The sequence below is a fragment of the Nematolebias whitei genome, chromosome 2, assembly GCF_014905685.2.
Source record: "Nematolebias whitei isolate Nwh7 chromosome 2, NemWhi1, whole genome shotgun sequence".
Lineage (NCBI taxonomy): Eukaryota > Metazoa > Chordata > Actinopteri > Cyprinodontiformes > Rivulidae > Nematolebias > Nematolebias whitei.
The window spans coordinates 10,767,857-10,782,604 of record NC_056499.1 but is presented as its reverse complement, the minus strand read 5'-3'; the positions used below and the strand labels follow the sequence as shown (position 1 = coordinate 10,782,604).

The window sequence follows — 14,748 nt, the reverse complement described above, 5'->3', positions numbered from 1 at the left end:
TGTTGATCTGCAGTCAAACGCTCTACCACTGAGCTATACCCCCATGTTCTATTGTGCAATTTACCTTGACTCTGTCCTAATCAAATCAGCATGTCGAGTTCATTTGTTTATCTCACACATTTCATTGTTGTTTTTAATACCTAAATCTTTTGAGGGTCCAAAAATGACTAAATCAAGCAGAAGATTTAAGTCCACAACAGACTAGAGTCAGAGATAATCACAATAACGTGAAGTCAAGTAAAGGTTTTTTGTTGTCATTCACTATATCATATAAAAATGGCAGAAGAAAACAATATTGAAATTTAACAACAGTCATTTAACCTCTTTTGTATTCTTCTTGCAAAATGTCTCAAGAAAAGCTCAAGAAAAGCCATGAAGATACTAAACATGATCTACAATTGTTCTCTTACAAAAAGTAAATCCACATTCAGAATTAGAATGGAGAGCTTTGATATAAAGAGAAATGTTTTGGTATTGAGAAATGCCCCCGTGTTTTGTTAGAATTATATTATAATTGAAAAAAAAGTTGTTATTGCTCTTTTTAATTTATGGTTAATTTTGTGGCAATTTTTAAAGTAAAAAAAAAAAACATAAATCTGTAACGGTTACCAAACATGGCTAATGATTTCCACATTCAGAGATACAGGGAGCATCCAGAGATGAACTGGAGACCTGTTGATCTGCAGTCTGAGCTATACCCCCATGAGCTTTTGTGACTTTGTACCTTGACTCTGTCCCAATCAAATCAACATGTCTACAGTTCATTTCTTTATCTCACACATTTATTAGTTGTTTTTAAAAAACTAATATTTTGAGGGTTAAAAAAATGATGAATCAAGCAGAAGATTTAAGTCGACAACAGACTAGAGTCAGAGTTAGTCATAATAACATCAAGTCAAGTCAAGTCAAGTAAAGGTTCTTTGTTGTCATTCACAGTACCATATAAAAATGGCATTAGCAAACAATATTGAAATTTAACAAAAGTCATGTCACCTCTTTTGTATTCTTCTTGCAAAAACTCAATAAAAGCCATGAAGATACTAAACATGATCAACAATTGTTCTCTTGCAAAAAGTGAGGCCACATTCAGAATTAGAATTGAGTTTTTAATGTTTAGATTAATGCTCTGACATTGAGAAACTCACTGTGTCATCCTAGATTATTATAATTGAAAATTGTTGTTTTTCCTCCCTTAATTTATACTTATTTTGAGGCAATTTTGAATGTTTAAAAAGCAAATAAATGTGTAAAGGTTTTCAATAATTGTTGTTGTTTTCCACTTTCAGAACATCAGGGAGCATCCAGAGTTGAACTGGAGACCTGTTGATCTGCAGTCAAACGCTCTACCACTGAGCTATACCCCCATGTCCTGTTGAGCTTGTTTCCTTGACTCCGTCCTGCTCAAATCAGCAAATTACTTACGTTTATCTCACATTTCTTCATTTTTTTTAAGAACCTAAGTTTTTGAGGTTGCAAGTGTTCATTTGTTTATCTCACACATTTATTAGTTGTTTTTAATAACTTAATCTTTTGAGGGTCCAAAAACAACGAATCTTGCAGAAGATTTAAGTCCACAACAGACTAGAGTCAGTGATAATCACAATAACGTCAAGTCAAGTAAAGGTTCTTTGTTGTCATTCACTATATCTTATAAAAATGGCAGAAGAAAACAATATTGAAATTTAACAAGTCATTTCACTTCTTTTGTATTCTTTTTGCAAAATAAGTCAACAAAAGCCATGAAGATACTAAACATGATCTACAATTGTTCTCTTACAAAAAGTACGGCCACATTCAGAATTCGAATTGAGACTTTGATATGTAGATTAATGTTTTGATATTGAGAAATGCCCCCGTGTTATGTTAGAATTATATTATAATTGAAAAAAGTTGTTATTGCTCTTTTTAATTTATGGTTAATATTGTGGCAATTTTTAAAGTTTAAAAAAAATGTAAATCTGTAATGGTTACCAAACATGGTAATGATTTCCACATTCAGAAATACAGGGAGCATCCAGAGTTGAACTGGAGACCTGTTGATTTGCAGTCAAACGCTCTACCACTGAGCTATACCCCCATGTCCTGTTGTGACTTTATATCTTGACTCTGCCTTACTCACATCAGAATGTCTTAAGTACATTTGTTTATCTCACCCATTTCATTCTTAGTTTTTATGATCTACTTTTTTGATGTTCCAAGCGAGAAGAGTGAATTTGGAGATGTGAGTCTACAACTGACATGAGTCAACAATTATTTTGATAAAACTCACCATTAGAAAAATGGAATCAGTAAACAATATTATTTCACCACTTTTGGTAATTCTTCTTTGTATATATTGATATGATGTTAGTGTATGATATATTGAATATCTGACTTAGATCCTTATTTACTGTTTCTTTTAATACTTTATATTTTGCTATTTTGGGGTGTAACTGGGACACTGTGTACATAATTTCATTCCACCTCATGTACCACATGTGATGGAAATGACAATAAATTGACTTGGACTTGATATTGTGTGACCACTGTAATCACAGAATGTCACCCCACCAACCCTAATGAACTACATCAGAGTCTTGGCAATGCCTTTGGAGTGTGCCTTCTATGACCATTTCCCCAGAAAATCTCTGAGACAACCTCTGCCTACATACCTGTGCATCTGTAATACCTGTTTAGGTTTATTCCTTTTGCCTTATTGATTTGTGAGCCCTTTAGGATCTGCAAAAGTATAAATGTGATTAGGGTGTGATGACAGATGGTGCTTCATCTCTCCAACGGTGCAGCTTAGCAGCATCAGTTCCATATCAGCGGTTTTCCTGAACCACTTCAATTTGTTCTGCTCGAACACATTTACAGCATCAATATCAGAGCCACAACTTGCTATCTCATTTTGCAGCACGGTCTTGACCTCTGTTTTCAGCGTGCTGACCAAGTCCTATTGCACATTACAGAAGCTGATAGTGTTTTCCCCCTCAGGAGCTGCTTTCGCTGTTTTTTTTTTTTTCTCCTCGAGACAGAACCATCTGGGTCAAAGGGAGATTTGTGCTTCATGACTCACTAGCTCCACAACACACAGTAATCACCTTATTAGGAGAGTCATGGAAGCAGAGATGGAAGTCAAAACACAAGACCAACTGGTTTATTGTCAGGTGACCTGCCTATCAGAGCAAATATTATTTTTTTTATTTAGAATTAATGTTTTAATTCTACACAACCAGCAATTTACAAATGGCTGTGTTCAAGAACATCAAAAATTAAACGCTTTCATTTCTTATTTCGAATGGCAGCTAATTAATTGTGCAAAAAGCTTTGATTTAACTGTTTTTCGAGTTGTCACTGGCTGCAGCATTAAATGCACAAAGATGCAAAGTTTAAATGTTGGTTGCAAAGATTAAATACACAAATCATAAATTAAATGTTTAGCATATATTGGAGGAATGCATATCACCTTTTGCCTTTCATGCCAAAGTTTTAGACAAAAATCATCTTATGTTGAGAAATGACAGTGACAAAGCTGTTTAAATGACAATAAAGGAACCTTGACCTTGACCTTGAAATCAAACCTTTAAAAATAATTTTTTCCTGATCTCGTGCAATATTATGAGATATTCCACTCAGGGTGCAAAAGCTAAATCTAGCGAAAATTAGCTAAAATTCAAAAGAAGCTTAACGAAAGCTAAAAATTGCAAATTATCAGCTAAAGAGAAAAAGTAGCAAATGGCTAGCTTAAAACAACAAATGGGTAGCTAAAGCAAAGCCTTGCTAAAAGCTAAAAGTACCAAAAGAATATATATAAGTAGTAAAATGGAAGCTAAAATTAAAGTAGCAAACCGTAGCTGAAAGTAGCAAAAGGCTAACAAACTGTTAAAAGAAATCAAAATAGAAACAATATGCAGAAGCAGATTTTAAAGAGAAGATTTTAAGGAAGTGAAGAGCTCTCATTCTGTTTCTATGGATAAAATAGTTGTAAATAAAGTCAAAATAAGATGCAGAAGTAGTTAGATGGCAAAAATTATGGAAAACTAAAAAACAGGAAAACAAAAGTGTGCTTGCTGACTCAACAATTGTGTTAAAGGATCTTGGTTTTATTTGCACAACTTATATAATGAATATAGTAAAATATATTATCCTGCATTAAGTGTTTAGACAATAAAATGAATCAATTTGTATTAGTTTAAAAAAAATTATTGACATGAACATTTTTAGCAGTTCGGTACATTAATAAAATACAAATGCAACAAAATTACAATGTAACTGTCGATTACATCTTGTTTTAGCTGCACACTCGTTTGAGTGAGAAGATCAGCTGACGTTCCCTGTCCACATTGAGCTGCAGCGCGATGAAGAACAGATTTCCCCTCGACCTCCTGCAGGACACTGAAAAACTGCTCAAATACTGTTGCTCTGCATCGATCAGATGTCTTTGATCAGAGCTGTCAGTCACTGACCAGGAAGTCCTGTCTCGTCTGATGTCAGCGCTCTGTCCACCCTGAGCAGACAGATGCTCGCTTCAGCAGCTGCTTTCCTTTTTAATGTTTGTTTTGAAGGATTGGAGCCAGGAAGAAGATAACCAGCTGTACGAGAACATACCAATAGTTGTTCAGAAATGTTGTGAATCCCTTGGGCTCAAATTCATTATCACTGAAGGGGAAAGGGTGATAATGTTCTTAATGTGTCCGTGTGTATGTTTCATTTGTTTGGCATGTTAGCAAAATATCTCATGAACCACTGGACTGATTGTAATAAAACTTTCAGTAAGTAATAACTGAAAGCACATCTACAAATTATTAACTTTTGGGCTCAAGACAAATCAAGATGGCCGCCAGAGCCAACTGATCCTGGTCGATAAAAAATTACTATGTCAGTCTATTTTACAAACTTAGAGCTAATATTAGATGTGGTAGTAGCTGAAAGTCCTCCCCAACTTACTTCAAAAGGGCTTATCAATTGTGCAAAATCTTATGAAACTTTGCCAATAATTTTTAGAATCAACCTTGTCTGTTAGCAAAATATTGCATGAACCATTGCAAAGATTTTAATAGACCTTTCAGAAAGTCATCATTGAATGCACATTGATCAATCTTTAGCTTTTAGACTCAACCACTGCCACAATCAAGTTTTCCTAATTAACCAAAAAAAAAAAAGGCTCTAGCTCAATCAATTTTACATTTGTTAAGCTAAATTTTGGGGTAGTACTGGTAGTAGCTGAGAATCATCCTTCACAAATAATCTGAGTCCTAAAATATCTCACGAGATCTCACAATATTGTTTGACGTTGCGCTAATCATTTATGAGGCACATTATATGATTTTAGTTTAAAATTCTAATATAAAAGGCAGCAAATTACAGTAAATGCATTCCTTTACTCGTCTTTTCATGTATATTTACAGTTAATAACATTCAGCTATTTCTGCATAAAAAGAGGGAGAGCACATCAAATATAAGTTGCTTACAGTTTATTAGTTATGTGCATTAAAACAACCAGCATAAAATGTTGCACTCCCTTTGTGCTGCCAAATAAAGTCTGCAAAACTTCACTTTTATTTCTCGCAAATGCAACACCTCAAGAACCTGCTGTTTAAAGCTGAACTTTCTGCAGATCCGGTTTGCTCGGGTACACCCTTGCTCGATCATCAGACACAATCTGACAAGTTTAAAAGTTGGGTCAACATCTTGGGATGTTTGGACTGCGCCTCAAACTGTTCGTAAGGTTTCTCTGTTCGGTGGTAGAACACACGGTCCTATGGAAAGCTGTGAGAGAAAACTGGAGCCATTAACCTGCTCCCACATGACGTCTGGCTGGGTGTTTTGTGTAAAAGCAGCATCCACATGAAGGTCAGGACTCAAGTGCTCCAAGCAAAAAGTTGCATTTATAACTTATTTGTGTAGATGATCAAGAGTAATTTTAAACATAATGAGAGTGCTGGCATATTTATCAGTACCCATAATGAATTAGTTTTAGAATCATCCAAGAAATAAAGTATCTGTGAGGGGAAACTAAATAGCTACAATAAGCACATTATCTGGACTCAGTTGTTTTTCTGCTTGTCCTCCGTGTGTCATGTAGCCATTAGATACTAAGTGGACAGGCTCCATAACGGTGACTGAAAGGTGTTTTGCACTGTATTTGCTCTACTGCGTGGACCCATATGTGGTAATGGTAACGATCAATAACTGGCTGCTGATTCATCATTCACCCTCAGTCTGCGGTGTCTCTGGAAAAGCTAACTGGCCCCGTTTGACCATTAAATTGTCATGTGTTAGGAGGAACACGAGGGTGCTTGGCAACAAATGTTTGGCAGGATGTTTGAAGATACATGGACTGTGGTCTGCTGCGCACCGAAAACAGTCATTACCGCTGACAAGCAGCACCTATCATGCTCATTAAGTGCTGAGCCTCTGAACTGTAGCTGAAACTCAGCCAAACTTTCTGTTTAATTATTTTTTAAAGTTTCTATACTGCAACATGGGTGTGAGTCGCATTCAATTAGCATGAAAATGTCACTATAAGCCATGTGAAAGAGTGAAACCGCAACTTTTCTGCCACAGTTTGGCCGTTCGTGCAGACACAACCCTCGTTCTCATTGAAACTGAAGGTGTCTGAATACAGGCCTCTGAGTGAAGATGTTCAGGGAACCCTCACAGTGAAATACTCTGCAGGTGTGAACTCAAACGTGTTTACTACAGGGGGCAGCAGTCACAAAAAAAAAAAAAAAATCTGTGCTAACAACCGTTACACAAATCACATGCAAACCAACAACACCCTAGATCCAAAAGACTGTTTATGTATTCATCGTTTGGATGTGACCGTGATGATGCTAACACCTATGCTCACCAATCACAACACACACCTCATCTTACAACCTCCACACACGAGAAAGCGACTGTGCAATAATTCATTGTTTCCTATCAAGCCTGCCACAGCGAATCTATGTAAACATGTTTGTTTTTTTCTTGTTTATTCACCACAGAAAACACTGAAAAAACACATCTAGAGATCATTGTCATGTAAACAGGCCCTAAGTTATCATCAAGCCTATGCTTCATGCCACATCTTTAGACTGGGATTCTCTGAGAAATAACAGAATTGTGGTTGTTTTGGTCAAACCAGGAAAACAACTTTACATGAAATCTCAGTACTGTATAGCAAGTATGAGTTCTGAATGATTCTCAGCTACTGTCACATCAGATTCTAGCTCAGTATGAGTTTAAACTGACTGAACTTTCAGTTATCAGGCTCCTCTCATGTGGAACCAACTTCCAGTTTCTGTCCGTGAGGCTGACACATTGTCCAGTTTTAAGACTGGGCTGAAGACTTTACTTTTTCATAAATCCTATAATTAGGGTTTGCTTGTTATGCTGTTTTAAGCTTAGACTACTGGAGGACAAAATAACCTCATTTCCTTAAATCATTGGTCCTCACGGACCGGTACCCGTCTGTAGGTCAATGGGTACCGGGCCGCACAGAAGAGGAAAAAAGTTTTATTTTGAAAAATCGGCGGATTCTTTCTACCACATCAGTTTATGACTCACTCTTGACGCAGGTCAACATATACAAGGATTACACTGCATATTTTTCAACCCGCCTGACGAAGATTGATTATAAAATTATAACTAAATAAAACTATAATTTTAACAAGCTTCCTAATATCACATCAGAGCTGTCGCTTCACATTGTTGCTTCTGCTCAAAAAAATCTTTTTCCCTAAAAGTTCAAAATCATGGGTAATTTTATTATAAAACGCAAAAATATAATTAAACGTTTTGCACTAGGCATACGTTTTTTCAGGGATTTACCTGTCTAAATAAAGGTTGAATGAATGAAAAAAGCTCCTGTACTTTTGTGAACAATCTGATGTGTGGATCACTGCAGGAGTTATCTGAACTTTAGCCGAACTGATGAAACAGACGATGATCTCAGCTCATGAAGCTGTGTGTCGTGCAGTCAGAGTCTTTGAAGCAAAAAATGTTTTAAATGTTTGTAAAATACACCAGAATCCGGTCCGTGAAAATATTGTCTGACATCAAACCGGTCTGTGGCGCAATAAAGTTTGGGGACCACTGCTTTAAATGATTTGCTAAAATTGAATATTTTCATACGACTTCTATTTTAACATGAGATTCTCGACCTGTTATTGTGTATCTGTTCCTACGAAACCTGTCCGAAGCAGCTGACCGCTTGTCCCCTGCCTGGTTCTGCTAAAGGTTGCTTCCTCATGACAAAGTTTTCCTTCCCACTGTCGCCTTCATGCTTGCTCAAGATGAGAGTTCAGCGACGGAGTAAAATTCAAAGTAGTCTGCGGGTAAACAAGTAAAGATAATGGATGGATGGATGGATGGACTGAATTGAACTACAGCCATTGTTTTGTGCTTTTCAAAGTTAATTGGCTGTGGTGGTCATCTTGAACTGTGTTGGTTCCAAAATGTAGACGGTTCAAGATGTACATCCATCCATTATCTTTACCTGCTTATTCCATTTTGGGTCACGGGGGTCGCTGGTGCCCATGTCCAGCAATCACTGTGCGAGGGGCGGGATACACCCTGGACAGGTCGCAAGTCCATCACAGGGCCACATAGAGACAAACGAGACAAACAACCATTCACTCTCATTCACACCTAGGGACAATTTAGAGTTAACAATCAGCCTAACATGCATGTTTTTGGTCTGTGGGAGGAAACCGGAGCACCCGGAGAAAACCCACGCATGCACGGAGAGAACATGCAAACTCCACCCAGAAAGGCCCCTGGACCGGGGTTTGAGCCAAGGACCTGCTCGCTGAGAGGCAGCAGCTCTACCAGTTGCGCCACCGTGCTGCCCTCAACATGTACATTCAATGACTATTTAATAAAGACTCCTTTAAATCTTTCCAGTGCTTTAGCAGGTATTTTACTAAAAAAATATAAAGTTGCTCTCAAATAGTTAATGCCAGATTTTATTTTTCTGAGTTTCATTACAGTCTGTCAAGGATTCAAGGGTTCAAGGCTGTTTATTTGCCATACACACCACCTGTGGTGCATGTGGTGGAACGAAATTATGTACACAGGGTCCCAGTTACATCCAACAAAAGTATAAAGCGTAAAAGAAAAACATTAGTAAGGTCTAAGATACATGACACATGTATCCTTTATGTCCAGTGGTTAATGAGATATTTTGCTAACAGCCTAACACAAACACAGACTAAAATGTAAACATTGTTGCCTTTTGGCAAAGTCTAAATATAATCTGAAATGTAGCCTATATAGAAATTATTATATTTTTTTTATTATTTTTTGTTGTAAACACAAGCTAATTCATGCTTTAAACCAAATTCCCATCCCACATGTTGTTACGTGTTCAGCAGCACTGTGGTTGGTCGTATGCAAAGGTCGGTGGCTTTCCCCGACACGGCGTCCGTCACCTCCTCACATGTATGACTGAGAGCTGAACTTTGAGAGACAAATCATGTTTGTTTAGAGATTTGAACATAGCATGAAGGCGCTTGTTTTGCATGTTATTGGTTCAGCCATTTACCTCACGGTGGTTTGGCTTTATGTTCGTCGATTCACATGCAAACGACAACCCCGCACCTTCCACAAGCAGAGAGAACTGACACATCACCAGTGAAGCAAAGACACAGGGTGATTAATCCTCCACGGTATGTTACGGAGACAGATTCTTTGGATTTTATTCAGTTTGACTGTTGATCATGCTTCCATTGTGTTTCTTCTTATTTATTGTTCCCCGTTGCTGAGTGGAGAGGGGAAATTGAAAATACCCTCAGTCTGTGTGTCCATACATGTTGTGAGCATGATAACTTAAAAAATAAGACATTACATTTTGGTGTGTGGCAGCGTCTAGGCATAAAAATGGTCCCTATCAAAAGTTGTCCTGCCACATCAAAATCCAAAATGGCTGCCACTATATATGTATATAAACCGACCACCCCTGTCATTTGAAAGGGGTGGTCCCTGTGCTTTCTAGACTTTATATTGCCAGAAATTATAGTTCCTTAAATGAGTGGGGTGGCTGAAGATTACTGTAATCTATAGTTGCCAAGGCCACCAATGACTCTTCCCTGCCTCCGCTATTGCACCTGGTGGTGGATAAAACTGCTCCCTCCACTCACCAGGATCCATCACTCTGCGCTGCCTCAGACAAGTTTAAATTAAAAATAAAACAAAAAAAAACTTCTGTTCTTATGCACAGTGTATCTTGTACCCACTTGGATATCTTGCACCAAAGTATTAAGGTTCACTTGGATTCCTTGTTCAATTCCTGTCCAGAAAAAAACACTCATCTCAAAAACTACAAACATTCATTATTCAAATCCCTCAGCCAGCGACAGGGGACATCAGAGTAAAGATGTTCAAGCGGAGGTTGGGACTGCTTCTGTGTAAAGTGGATAAACCTTGACCCACGCCCAGCTTGGTATAACTAAGCTCAAAGGTTCCAGGTGTAATGGGAGGAAGAGCTGAGGTTTCAACACTTCAGAAAAATGTGATGATGTGCTGTTTTCCTGTGGTGTTTGTCGTATAAACATCCTCATCTCAATTTATTTGATTTTATAATTCCACTTTATAGTTTGGGCCAACATGCAGTGACTGCCATCTTTCAAAACTTTCATTCAAGATGGCTATCGCAGATGTATCTAGTGAGATGTGTTCAAGCTCGGAATATGTATTGGGAATGACTTTAATTACTTCATCATCTGTACTTTTGAGTAAGTTACAACCTTTTTGTTTTGGTCATGGTCTATTAGCTTTAGACACCCTCTTGTATTGATTTGATTCCTTATATTTATATTTATATTTATAGATGTGCATCCAATGATTACTTTCTGAAAAATTAGTTAAAATTGTTGATCATAGTTTTCTGAGAGAGAGAGACAGTTGTGACTGTAGCAGTTATTTTCTACATTTTAGGCAAAAAAAGTGGTGAAAATGACAGAAGTCAGAGTATGAGTTAATGAAGACGCAGAGCTGCTACCAAACCAAATTTAATTTCAATATCTGTAAAACAGATTGAGGTACAGCTGTTTTCATAGTGGATAAGGTTGTTTATCTGTGGCAGCCATCTTGAATTAGAGTGACTCTCAAATCAGTTGCAGATTCAATTCATTTATATAGCACCATGTCACAACAGAAGTTAACGCAGGGCACTGAACTGCAACATTCACATACATAAAAATTCAATTTGTAACATTATTTATCTAAAGTTGTGTACGGTAGCCAACAGGTTGCATTGAGTCTTCATTTTGTCACAGTCTCCCATCTTGAGCAAGCACAAGGCAACAGTGGAAAGGAAAAACTCCCTCATAACAGGAAGAAACCTCCAGCAGAACCAGCTCAGGACAAGCGGCTGACGCTAACTATTTTTAGTGATTTGTACTCCGTTCGTTTTACAGATACTGACCTAAAATCTGGTGTATTAGTAGCTCAGAGTCATTCCTAAAACACATTTCGAAAGCTAACAGCATCTTTGTTGAAAACTTTGGCATGGCAAGGTGATGACTAACATGCATTTCTTCAAGAAATGCTCTTTTCATTGTTACATTTTTACACAAATATCCTCAATGCTTGTTTTCTAATGAATGGCACTTCAAGAGCAATGTTTTAGTTTCACCAAAAAATGCTCTCTGGGTAAAGTCGCTTTTTTGTAACCTCTTTTTCTCAGCTACAAGAAGGGAAGAAAGGGTTTGTTTGTCAAGGCCAGTGGAAGAATTATGTAAGAAAGAGTGCATTTACACAGAATGACTGGGTTCGTATGTCGCTGCCACAAAGGTAGCATGGTGGAGAGATGGAGGGTGAGGGGTCAGGTGCGCTCCAAGATAATGGTCGCCAGCTGTGAATGGGGATATGAGGAGAGGCAGGCAGGTGGGAGACGGAGGGGCTCAGTAGAGAGGATGTTAATGTGGGAAAGAAGGTAGTTCTCTCACGAGGAGTGAAAAGCAGTCCTCCTGTTGCAGAAGGTTATCAAGTTACAGAGAGGAAAAAGGTTCTGTTCAACTCCAAGGTTTGTTTTAATTAGTCACATGTTTTATATTAAATAATCTGAATCTGGAAAAAGTTGGGATGTTGTGTAAAATATAAATAAAATGCTAATTTACAAATCTCATAAAACAATATTTTATTTGCAAACAAACATAATGTTGAAATAAAAATAATGTACCATTTTGGGGGAAAACAATTGTCAATTTAAGTTTTATAACTGCAGCACATGTTGGGATACAAAAGGCTATAAAAGTAAGAGGTACAAACGAGAATCATCTGAAGAAGCATTTTGCAACTAATGAGGTCAATTAGCAACAGGTCAGTAAGAGAACTGGGTATTAAAAAGCATTATGGAGAGGCTTAATGTCTCAGAAGTAAAGATGGGTAGAGGTTCACCAGTCTGTGAAAAAACTATCTAAAAATAATGGAAATGAGATTACTTTCAATATCTCATCAGATGCAGTTCTTAATATAAGTTTTCAAAAAAAAACTTAAGAAATGTTTTCAGAATCGGGGTCGTAGCATCATTACTGTAAAAATGAGATTGATCTCACATTCGGTCTAACAGGAAATCTAAACTATTCCAGTTCCTTCAATTCTATTAGAGCAACGTGTTTGTCAAAACTGAAGACATTTTGCTACAAAACTGAGAAATAAATCATCATAATCCAGTATAAATGCAAAGTGAACCTTACTGTACTAAAACCCATCAAACCACAACATTAAGACCCTGATCTTTTTGCTTCGTAAATCCAGCTGTGTAACATCCAGTCACTATCTGAGACTGTTTTTCTGTATACTTGAGATGATGTGGAATCAGAACAGCTGGATTTGCCATGAACGGGGGAAAAAGCCTGTTCAGGATTTAAAGCTGTGGTCAGAGGACCAGTATGGCACTTGCTGTGTGGTTCCACTAACATGAAAAACAAGATGAGATCCAGTCTTTCCAGTTAGCTTTCACTGCCCTCTGTAACACTTCGTTTGCACTGACTCACCTTTCAGTGATAATGTATGGTATTTTTATTAAGACCGGGGAGTTTCCTCATTCACCTTTTGTTTGGGGTGTTCATCATGATAATCCCACAACAATAACTTTTAACAAAGCTCATAACTTGTGAGAGCCCATTTCTAATTTGTTTTGTTGTAATCATCACCTGCAGCTGAAAGACAAAAAGGTGATGTACTGTATTTATACGTATCTATGTGTGTCTTTTAGCAAAATATCACATGGATCATGAAATCAATTTTAATGAAATCTCCACAAAGTAATCATTGGATTGACATCTGAGTAACTAACATCTGGATAAAATCCAATTAAAGATGGCCACCACAGCAAAGTGATCTTGGCAGACACAAAAATGGCTCTTACCTACACATACTGAGTTTAAGTTTGTTGTGGTAGTAGCTGAGACTGACCCCCTATTTCTAATCCGAGTACTATCAGATCTGTGTTCAAAACGTTGTGAATAACTGTGGAAATCAACATCCAGGCTGTTGATAAAATATCATAAACCACTGAATGGAAATATTTAAAACCTTCAGAATGTAATTAGGTTGGCATCTAGAAAGTGCTATATGTTGCCATCATTCTATGTTCCCATGATGAAATGACTGTAGTTCTCTGCATTTCGCCCATCACATGTGAGATATACCCAGGTGGAGCAGTGGGCAGCTATGCAAGCGCCCGGGGAATTAAATAACTCGATTCAAAAAGGACTCCGCATCAACTGGCTTAACTAGATAAAATTCTCCAGTTTTACAGATATTGAGCTGACATTTGGTGTGGTAGCTGAGCATCATCCCAAACATTCATTTTAAGCACAAAAAAAACTTGAGCATTGCCGGCAGAAATCCATCATGGCTGTCTTCTACCAAAATACCTCATGAGACAATGGAAGGATTTCAGTGAAACTCTCAAGAGTAATACTTGGCTGTACGTCTAAAAGTGATCCACTATTGGGAGTTGACCCAATTCAAGATGGCCACCACAGCCAATCAACCTTTGCCTATACGCAAAAATAATTATGACAGTGAATTTCACAAATTTTGGTTGTGGTAGTAGCTGGTGGTTATTTACAGATACTCCCAACTGCTAACAGATTGTGAGAGATTACAGTTCATTATTGTTACTATAACTTCATTTCTCCATATAATCTCATTTTCAAATTCTGGCATGAAAGGTGGCAGGTGATATATCCTAAAGGAGTGCTAGGCCTTCATTTGAAACAGCGGCAAACATCTCTGAAACACTAAGTATGAAGATCAGCAGATGCATATTTCTTAATAGAAAACTGGGCAATAGGTAAATTAAGTGTGGTAATGGCCGACTCCTCCACCAGAATATCACCATTTACCCAACTGAAAACAAATCCTTACTATTTTCTGGCCGGTGTGAGGTTAGTCTCCTCAAACACTTTCAATTCCTCCCTCGCGGATAGGTTTCCATATTACCAGCCTTTAATTATTCATGCATGCCCGCTTGGCGCCTGACTCGGAAAATAAAGCAAACCCTTTTGGACTACTGATACAGAATAACACGGTGACCTCTGCTGAACCCTGCTGCATTGTTCGTTCGTCTCCTGCTGCTGGTAAGAAAGAAACTGGAGCCCAGGTGGAGATTATTTCTTCATGTGTAAAAGCTGCTCTCGCGCACAGCGCACGTCTATAAACAGCCATCGGGGTGCGTGCAGTGCTTGAAGAGCTCGGTATAGTCTCTTTTGTAATGTGCAAAATGATATCTCTGCAGTGTAACCATCTCTATTACGGGGGGGGGGGGGG

At 37.7% G+C, this 14,748-nt stretch overlaps 2 non-coding genes across 2 annotated transcripts; both read right to left on the bottom strand.

Moving 5' to 3' along the window:
* Positions 1-1,292: 1,292 nt before the first annotated feature.
* On the bottom strand, positions 1,293-1,364 carry trnac-gca. Its single transcript has one exon. It is a non-coding gene; the product is annotated as a tRNA-Cys (tRNA).
* Positions 1,365-2,005: 641 nt separating this feature from the next.
* Positions 2,006-2,077, bottom strand: trnac-gca. The gene has a single exon. It is a non-coding gene; the product is annotated as a tRNA-Cys (tRNA).
* Between the last annotated feature and the right edge of the window lie 12,671 nt (positions 2,078-14,748).